Source organism: Apodemus sylvaticus, chromosome 1, assembly GCF_947179515.1.
Source record: "Apodemus sylvaticus chromosome 1, mApoSyl1.1, whole genome shotgun sequence".
NCBI lineage: Eukaryota > Metazoa > Chordata > Mammalia > Rodentia > Muridae > Apodemus > Apodemus sylvaticus.
The window spans coordinates 167,478,137-167,488,986 of NC_067472.1; positions in this window are offsets into that span (position 1 = coordinate 167,478,137).

Here is a 10,850-nt window from a genome sequence, read left to right on the forward strand (position 1 = left end):
AAACAACCCTAAGATTTCATCTTACACCAGTCAGAATGGCTAAGATTAAAAATTCAGGAGACAGCAGGTGTTGGAGAGGGTGTGGAGAAAGAGGAACACTCCTCCACTGCTGGTGGGGTTGCAAATTGGTACAACCACTCTGGAAATCAGTCTGGCGGTTCCTCCGAAAACTGGGCACCTTACTTCCAGAAGATCCTGCTATACCACTCCTGGGCATATACCCAGAAGACTCCCCACCATGTAATAAGGATACATGTTCTACTATGTTCATAGCAGCCCTATTTGTAATTGCCAGATGCTGGAAAGAACCCAGGTATCCCTCAACAGAAGAGTGGATGCAAAAAATGTGGTATATCTACACAATGGAGTACTATTCAGCCATTAGAAACAATGAATTCATGAAATTCTTAGGCAAATGGATGGAGCTAGAGAATATCATACTAAGTGAGGTAACCCAGACTCAAAAGGTGAATCATGGTATGCACTCACTAATAAGTGGATATTAACCTAGAAAACTGGAATACCCAAAACATAATCCACACATCAAATGAGGTACAAGAAGAAAGGAGGAGTGGCCCCTGGTTCTGGAAAGACTCAGTGAAACAGTATTCAGCAAAACCAGAACGGGGAAGTGGGAAGGGGTGGGTGGGAGGACAGGGGAAGAGAAGGGGGCTTGCGGGACTTTCGGGGAGTGGGGGGGCTAGAAAAGGGGAAATCATTTGAAATGTAAATAAATTATATCGAATAATAAAAAAAAATATATACAGGAAAAAAAAAAAATAAGGTAGTGATCTATTGAAGAAAATTTCATGTCAGCCTATAGCTTCTACAAATACCTGTGTGCACACTGTGTACTAGGGAGGATTCAAAGTGACAATATAGGTAAACATTTGAAGAATGCAGTCATTTAGGCCACATGGAAGCTTATCCTATTCCTTTAGCGACTAGAGACTAGTTGTAACCATGACTAGACTGTAAATCACTATGCATATTTCAAATGCTGCAACTTCGTGTCTCTTTTCACTCTTCACACAAAGCTTTCATTCAAATTTACCATCTTCTAGACTAGACTATGGTTTTGTTGATTCTTTGTATGATTCTCTTCATTTCTACTTGATTAATTTCAGCCCTGAATTTGATGATTTCCTGTCTTCTATTCCTCTTGGATGAATTAGCTTCTTTTTGTTCCAGGGCTTTCACATGTGCCATTAAGCTGCTGGTGTATGCTCTCTCCATTTTCTTTTTGGAGGCACTCAGGGGTATGAGTTTTCCTCTTAGCACTGCTTTCATTATGTCCCAAAGATTTGGGTGTGTTGTGCCTTCATTTTCATTAAATTCTAAAAAGTCTCTAATTTCTTTCTTTATTTCTTCTTTGGCCAAGGTGTCATTGAGTAGAGTATTGTTCAACCTCCATGTGTATGTGGGCTTTCTGTTGTTTTTGTTGCTATTGAAAACCACTCTTACTCCATAGTGATCTGATAGGAGGCATGGGATTAGTTTGACCTTCTTATATCTGTTGAGGTCTGTCTTGTGGCCAATTATATGGTCGATTTTGGAGAAGGTACCATGAGGTGCTAAGAAAAAGGTATATTCTTTTGCTTTAGGATGAAATGTTTGATATATATATGTTAAATCCAATTGGTCCAAAGCTTCAATTACTTTCACTGTGTCCCTGTTTAGTTTCTGTTTTCCTCATCCATCCATCGAGGAAAGTGGAGTATTGAATTCACCCACAATTGTTGTGTTAGATGCAATGTGTTCTTTGAGCTTTAGTAAAGTTTCTTTTATGAATGAGGGTGCCCTTGCATTTGGCGCACAGATGTTGAGAATTGAGAGTTCTTCTTGGTGGATTTTTCCTTTGACCAGCAAGAAGTGTCCTTCCATGTCCCTTTTGATGACTTTAGGTTGAAAGTCAGATATTAGAATGGCTACTCTGGCTTGTTTCCTGAGACCATTTGCTTGTAAAATTGTTTTTTACTCTGAGGTAAAAGTTGTCTTTGACACTGAGGTGTGTTTCCTGTATGCAGCAAAATGTAGGGTCCTGTTTACACATCTAGTCTGTTAGTCTATGTCTTTTTATTGGGGAATTGAGTCCATTGATGTTAAGTGATATTAAGGAATCGCGATTATTACTTCCTGTTATTTTTGATGTTATTTTTATATTTGAGTGGTTATCTTCTTTGGGGTTTGATGAAAAAAGGTTAATATCTTGCTTTTTTCCAGGGTGTAGTTTCCCTCCTTGTTTTGGATTTATCAACCTATTATCCTTTGTAGGGCTGGGTTTGTAGAAAGATATTGTGTAAATTTGGTTTTATCATGGAATATCTTAGTTTCTCCATCTATGGTGATTGAGAGTTTTTCTGGGTATAGTAGTCTTGGCTGACATTTGTGTTCTCTTGGAGTCTGCATGAGATCTGCCCAGGATCTTCTAGCTTTCATGGTCTCTGGAGAGAAGTCTGGTGTAATTCTGATAGGTCTTCCTTTATATGTTACTTGGCCTTTTGCTCTTACTGCCTTTAATATTCTTTCTTTGTTTAGTACATTTGGGGTTTTGATTATTATGTGACAGGAGGTATTTCTGTTCTGGTCCAGTCTGTTTGGAGTTCTGTAGGCTTCTTGTATGTTCATGGGCATCTCTCTCTTTAGGTCAGAGAAGTTTTCTTCCGGAATTTTGTTGAAGATATATGCTGGCCCTTTAAGTTGTAAATCTTCACTCTCATCTATACCTATAATCCTTAGGTTTGGTCTTCTCATTGTGTCCTGGATTTCCTGGATGTTTTGAGTTACAAGCTTTTTGCATTTTGCATTTTCTTTGACTGTTGAGTCAATGGTTTCTATGGTCTTAGGCATCTGAGATTCTTTCTTCTATCTCTTGTATTCTGTTGTTGATATTTGCATCTACGACCCCTAATTTCTTCCCAAGGCTTTCTATCTCCAAAAGAAAGGCTTTCTTGTCTCCCTTTGTGATTTCTTAGTTATTTCTACTTCTGTTTTTAGATCCTGGATTGCTTTGCTCAGTTCCTTCACTTGTTTGTTTGTGTTTTCCTGTAATTCTTTGAGAGATTTTTGTGTTTCCTCTTTCATGACTTCTGCCTGTTGACCCAAGTTCTTCTGTATTTCTTTAAGTGATTTTTGCATTTCCTCCTTATTGGCTTCTATCTTCTGACCCATATTCTCCTGAATTTCTTTAAATGACTTTTGTGTTTACCTTGTAAGGGCTTATACCTTTTGATCCATTTTCTCCTATATTTCTTTAAGAGATTTATTTATGTCCTTCTTGTGTTCCTATAACAGCATCATGACCAGTGATTTTAAATCCAAATCTTGTTTTTCTGGTGTGTTGGGGTATCCAGGACTTGCTGTTGTCAGAGAAGTAGGTTCGGGTGCTGCCATATTGCCTTGATTTCTGTTAGTAACATTCCTACTTTTGCCTTTTGCCATTTTCTTATCTCTGGCGTTAGTTGGTCCTGTTGCCATTGTCTGGTGCTTGACCCTCCTGTAAGCCTCCTTCTACTCCTCTGGATGACTGGGTTTCCTCTGGCACAGATTGCTGATAGGCTGCCCTACTCTTGGATGCCATTGGAGCCCTGGTGTGCCTTGCCCCAAGCAATGTTATACTAGGGGTTGTCTCTGTGTACCTGGAGCTACCTGTCCTGTCCATATGGGAGCAAAGATGGTGGTGGGATGGTGGGGAGCCCCTCCAAATGCTGATTACTCTGAAGGGCAAATGACCCACGACAGGCTGGCACACAGATGAACAGCAGAGCTGCCCAGGTCTTGGGCACAGGCAGAAGCCTGGAGGTCTGTGTCCCAAGTGATGTTAAACTCAGCATATCTCTGTGTACCTAGAGCTGCCTTTCCTATCCATCTGGGAGCAAGGATGGCAGTGGGGAGCCCCTCTGAGTGCCAATTACTTTGCAAGGCAAATGACCCACATCAGAGCTGGCACACAGATGAACCGCAGAGCTGCCCAGGTCTTGGGTGCAGGCAGAAGCCTGGCGGTCTGTGTTCCAAGTGATGTTAAACTCAGGATATCTCTGTGTACCTGAAGCTGCCTATCCTGTCTGTCTGGGAGTGGAGATGGCAGCCTCTAAACTTATTTATCTATTTTTATTGGTTATTTTATTCATTTACATTTCAAATGCTGTCCCCCTTCCCAGTTTCCCCTCCACGAACCCCCTTATCCCATCCCCCAACTGTCCCTATGAGGGTACTCTCCCACCCATCCACCCACTCCAGCCTCCCTGACCTAGCATCCCCTACACTTAGGCATTGAGTCTCCACAGCACCAAGAGCCTCTCCTCCCATTGATGCCAAATAAGGCATCAATGCGCAGCTCCATGTGCAGCTGGAGCCATGGCTTCCTCCATGTATATTCTTTGGTTGGTAGTTTAGTCCCTGGGAGCTCTGTGAGGTCTGGTTAGTTAATACTGTTGTTCTTCCTATGGGGTTGCAATCATCTTCAGCTCCAACAGTCCTTCCTGTAACTCCTCCAATGGAGTTCCTGTGCTCAGTCACTTTCTTTCTCTAACTTTTAAAAAGCAAACAATAGAGCCTTGTAAATGGGATGTAATTTAAAAGGTAAGGCATAATACTTCAGTTGAGATATAGCTTTTGTAACTCTAATAGAAACCCATTAAAGTAATGACTTAATTAAGGAGCAATCTAGACATAGGCTAGCAGCTCTGTGGTATCAGTCAACAGAATCCGGTCCAAATTGCAGTTTCCCAAACCTAGATGTGCAATTTCATTTTTACAGTTACTAATGACTCTCACGCACATCAGAATTCCTGCCCAGGGGTAAAAGTGATGGGAAATAGAAGCTATTCATCTTCAATGAATCTCAAGACCCCAGGATTGGTCCTATTTGTGCTTCCATGCACTTGGTCAGTGTTGAGAACATACTACCTTCTATCATCAAGAGAAGCTGATAATTGAGACCTGATTTTAAAATATCAGAATTGTTACAAGATGTAAATCTAAACATGTCCAAGGTGTCAGTATCTACAGTCCCTGCTTGTCTCTGAGATTATGTGATCACATGAAAAAATTTTGGAAATTCTTCAGCACTGATAAATAATATAGCACAAAATGTGTAAAAGAGGCACACAATATTCTGGTATAATGTGGGGGTACATTGGTATCAAACTTAGAAAAACAAGACTTTGACAATTTTAAAATTACAAATCAGAAAATATGGGCCTATATCAACAGTCAAGTTCATTGTTTTGAATTGATTTAATACCAGAATAAGTAACCTCTTTCATGAAAATGTGGATAAATGTTAGGGAAGTCCTCTCACCACTATAGTTTGTACAAGAAAGCTTCTACCATGTAGGCTGATATTGTTGTTATTATCATTAGCAATATCATTATTCTTATCCTCACTAGCATTTCTTGAGCTGTTTCTATTGTTTGTGTACTCTGTGTGTGTTTCTTTCTTTTTAAATTTAACTTTATTTTGTACTTACTCATTTTGCATCCTGCTCACTGCCCTCCTTCCAGTCAGTCACCCCCCTCCCACAATCTTTTCTCTCTCCCCTCCTCCCCTTTTCCTCTGGATAGGCCCCTTGGATATCTCCCCACCCTTGTACTTCTACTCTTCAAGTCTCTGTGAGTTTAGGTGCTTCCTCTCCTACTAAGGCCAGTAAGGCAGCCTCACTAGTAGAATATGTCCCATGTACAGGCAACAGCTTTGGGGATAGCCTCCATTCTAGTTGTTCAAGACCCAAATGAAGACCAAGCTGTACATCTGCTACATATTTGCTGGGAAGCATGTATGTTTCTTTAAATCACTATATTATATGATGATATATATAATATCACTATATTAGCTATATAAAGTCAAAATGAGATTCTGATATGCTAAAAAATGTTTCATAAAATAACAAAGTAGTCACAGAGCCTATCTCAGTCCCACATCTATATTATACTAAAATCCAACTCTAACAGTTTACACTGTGTATCTATATCTTGTTTCTAGAGACTGCCTTACCTCTGCTCCATCTACAGTCCATACCTCATCCTAGCCATGCCCTCTGGAGATTCATAGTGGTGTTAACTAAAGTCATCCAGAAAGAAGAATGTCATAACACGGGTGCAGGCCTGGTGCTGAAAATTATCTACAGATCTAATGAGATACCCATAAGATTCTAGTGACATTATAAACCTAAGTAGAAAAATAGAACATTCATATGAAACCACAAAAGATTTCAAATACCCAAAGCAACTCTAAGAAGAAATAATGCTGGAGATAATACAATATATACTTTCAAATAAAACTACAGCTCCTTAGTAACAAAAATGTGTATAAATGAGATTAAAAAGAACAAGACATATACACCATGGAATAGAGTACCCAAGAACTAACCCACATGCCTTTACCCACATTATAGCTCACATAATTTCTTATAGGGATATATGAGGAAAGCCCATCACAAGAATTTCAAACAGTTCCTATCCTGAATACTTGTGCCTCAAAAGGAATCTTAGATCCCAGTGTTTCTAGAGAGACTAAAAATGAATATTAACTGCTATGGCTACAAAGCAACTTAGGTCATTTCCACTGATCACACTCAATCATGTTGCCCTACAATAATATAAGGAGCCAAAGTAGGGCGAGCCTGCTGTATTTTAAGGATAAAGAGCTAACTGCACACTTGCAAGCTTACAGTCTTTACATTAGTCAAATAAACTGTGAAAATATCAAAAAAGCAGAAAAAATAATTATTGTATACCAATCTTATTGAGTAATGTGTGTCTCACTAGATCACTGAAGATATGACTTCTTTTCAAAACATCTATTTTACTTGGTAATTATGCATTCTTGATGTTCAACATTTTAAAACATAGCAATGTTTACAGAAGAAAATATATAAACCTTGCAAACTCACCTCTAAAAGGTTGCACTTATTTGAAATATGCTTGTTCTCCTTATCAACACATGGGAAACATCAATCTGCTAAAGAAAATTGACTACACGCTCATCATAGTGTCCAGTGGCTTCACCTCTAAAAAAGGATACTAGAAGCACTTATGCTAAGATGGTTTCCAGGTCCAATGAGTTATGAGCATACACACCCCCCATGTCTGCATCTTCTCTCCTTTCTCCAATAGGCTGAAGCCATGATCACTGAACCATTTCAGAACAAACTTTGAATCAATACCCCCCCAATCCACTTTTAGAACTAAGAACAGCTCAACCACTTTAACTGTGAGTCACAAATATCCTTAAAGGCCCAAGACTCTAGACAATGTCATTGTTGAAAATATTTCTCAGATCAGAGTTGCATCAAATAATAGTTAGGAATAATAATCCTTGGTTAGAAGAGAATATTGAAGGTTTTAATTTCTCCTTGATTTAGTTTATGTTGCTCACAATTATATCAGCTAGGGAACTTTCTAGAACATAGCATATACTCAGAGGCTAGCATCCATTTATGAGTCTAACCTTACCTCTCTAGGTTGTAGCAGACTAAGACACACTTTGCTTTTATATCTGTAGCAACTAAGGTCTGATTGCCTCCTTGGTATGCCTTCCAGTATTTCACTGGAAGCCATATATACCTACAGGAAGGCAGTGGGAATTCTCCACATCCTCTACCACAGTTCAGCAACTGCTGAGGGTCAAAGAGGTCAAGGCAACTGGTCAATTCTGAGACAAGAAACAGACACTAATAATCCACCCCCAACTGTGTAAAACCGTATCTTTCCTTTCAGGATACGAATTCTTATTTTTGTTCTGTTTTATGATTTAGACACATATTTTAAAAAGAATTTATTAAATATAATGTCCGTAATTTCAACTCAAGTCACTAGGGGGTGCAAGTGTTGTTTAAATGTTCATCTCACTCCAGTGGATCTGCAGAGGATGAATGTTATGCTACTTAAGCAATTCTGTTTAACTCTGTACTCCATTTTTTAATGGGGTTATTTGGTTTTCTGGAGTCTAACTTCTTGAGTTCTTTATATATATTGGATATTAACCCTCTATCTGATGTAGGGTTGGTGAAGATCTTTTCCCAATTTGTTGGTTGCCGATTTGCCCTTTTGATGGTGTCCTTTGCCTTACAGAAACTTTGTAATTTTATGAGGTCCCATTTGTCAATTCTTGCTCTTAGAGCACAAGCTATTGGTGTTCTGTTCAGGAACTTTCCCCCTGTACTGATATCCTCAAGGGTCTTCCCCAGTTTCTTTTCTATTAGCTTCAAAATGTCTGGTTTTATGTGGAGGTCCTTGATCCATTTGGAGTTGAACTTAGTACAAGGAGACAAGGATAGATCAATTCCCATTCTTCTGCATGCTGACCTCCAGTTGACCCAGCACCATTTGTTAAAAAGGCTATCTTTTTTCCATTGGATGTTTTCCACCCCTTTGTTGAGGATCATAGGTGTGTGGGTTCATTTCTGGATCTTCAATCCTGTTCCATTGATCCGCCTGCCTGTCACTGTACCAATACCATGCAGTTTTTAACACTATTGCTCTGTAGTATTGCTTGAGGTCAGGGATACTGATACCCCCAGAATTTCTTTTATTGTTGAGAATAGTTTTAGCTATCCTGGTTTTTTTTTTTTATTCCAGATGAATTTGAGGATTGCTCTTTCTAACTCTGTGAAGAATTGAGTTGGGATTTTGATGGGTATTGCGTTGAATTTGGAGCCTCTATACTGCCTTCCATAGTGGCTATCCTAATTTACACCCCCACAAACAGTATTGCAAGGGTCTTTTGAAAGAAGTTTAAAAGGTAGGAGATGGGAGGTGCACACAGATTATGAGCTATGTATATAATGAAAGAAGAAAAATAGTTAAAGAAATGAAGGGGACAAGCAAAGGAAAGTGGAAGGAGGTAAATGGAAAATACTGATAAAAATAAATTAAAATGATATACATACCTGGAAATGTCACTGTGACAGCAATTTCTTTCTGTGTCAACCTAAAATTATATATGCATACACAAACACATATCACATCACACTGGCATCTGCACAACAAAGGAAATGGCTAACAGTGGGGAAACCTTCAACCTTGGGAGAAAGTAATTTCAAGACTTGCATCCAGTAAGAGCAATATCCAACATATTTAAGAAACTCAGGAACCTAAGCTTGTGGTAGGCTTTAAAAGTCTTTTACACTTCAAGTTAAAAATTGTATTTCCTTGGTATAATCATCTATTCATTGAATACATTTTAAAACAACATTTTAAAATAGAGCTGAACATAAGATGGGAAATATAGTTTCAACTTTATATTGAGTGGTCAGTCTCATGTCCTAATCTCATTGAACAGTTCCAGTTTTTTCTCCTTTCTGGTCTATCTCCCCAGAGCTGCTACTGAAACATGTTTTCATAGACAACAATGACTCTTAGGTTCACATAAGGAACAAAATGACAGGCAGTCCCTTCATTTTAGTCATGAGCTGTTATAGAATAGGAATCCAGTGTATTTGTTGATTTCCAAAATTATGACAAACTGTGTATGTGTATGGTATAAAAGATGAAACAAGGGACCAGGCTGGAAAATGGGAGGACTACCTCAAGAAGACACTATTTTCAAAGTTAGGCTAGGTTAAAGAAACTTGGTAGCGCATTGTACAATGTTCTAAGGCAAGCATTAATGTAACCCTATTTCCACCCTGAGTCTTAAAGGAACACAGGTGTCAAAGAGAAAGCCACTCTGGCTGTAGCTGCAATAGTATAAGACCAGGCAAGAGAGGTACTGGAGTGCCCACATACAGCCTGTGGTCAAACATGTGCCTTGTTCATGGAGTCAAAGGAAGTCAAAAAGGAAAAAATAAAAATCCTCTTGGCAACTAAGATTTATCCCTCACACCTTGTTATATTCTTCTCATATATCCTGGGATTTTCTCTATCTGAATCTCACTGAGTTAGTTCTTATCTCCATTTGTTTTCCCTTTTTTTGGATTCTCAATTCCTTTCTCTCACTTTTAAAAAGCAATAAAAATGCCTTGTAAATGGAACAAAACTTTGCAAGTTAAAGCATAATACTTTTATTGGAATGAAGTTCCAATGTTCTATGGAGACCCATTAAAACAACAACATAAATAAGGAAGCAACTTAGATACCCCAGGTCAACAGCATCCACTTCAAAGTGCAGTTCCCCAAACCTAGATACATGACCTCATTCTCATAATCATTAATGTCTCCTAAGCACATCTATATTACAGCCCAGATGAGAAAAGGAGATAGGAAATGGTGACTACAAGCTTTAATTGACCCCAAGTCTCTGGAGTAGATCACATCACTTCTGCTTCTATGTCATTGGTCAGTACTAAACACATGGTACCTTTGAGCACGACAGGAAGCCAAGATACGTGGTATTCTCCAGTATAATAATTCCACTCATTATATAATATAAGTCAAATGGAGGTTATACTAATAATTACAGTCCCAAACACTCTCTCAACTTTTGTGTTCATTTGAACATTTTTAGGAGTGCTTCAAAATTAATGAATAGTATAGCATAAAAAATAAAGAACAGATGAGAGGAATGATGTTTCATGCACGAGGGCATGAGTTTGTTCCCCAAGAACCCACATGAAAAGGCTGGACATGGTGACACACATTTGAAATCCCAGCACTGGGAACATGAAGACAAGAGAACCTCTGGGGCTTGCTGGCCAGCCAGTGAATGACTCTGTTTCAAAGGGGTTGAATGGTCTTCCTGAAGATGATGCCTGAGGTTGTACTTCTGCTTCACATTTGCATGTACCTGCACACCATCACCACTACACACATACACACACACATACACACACATACACACACACACACACACACACACACACACACACACAGTGTAAAAGCTTTAAATAGTGCCACTCCAGTGTTCTTCA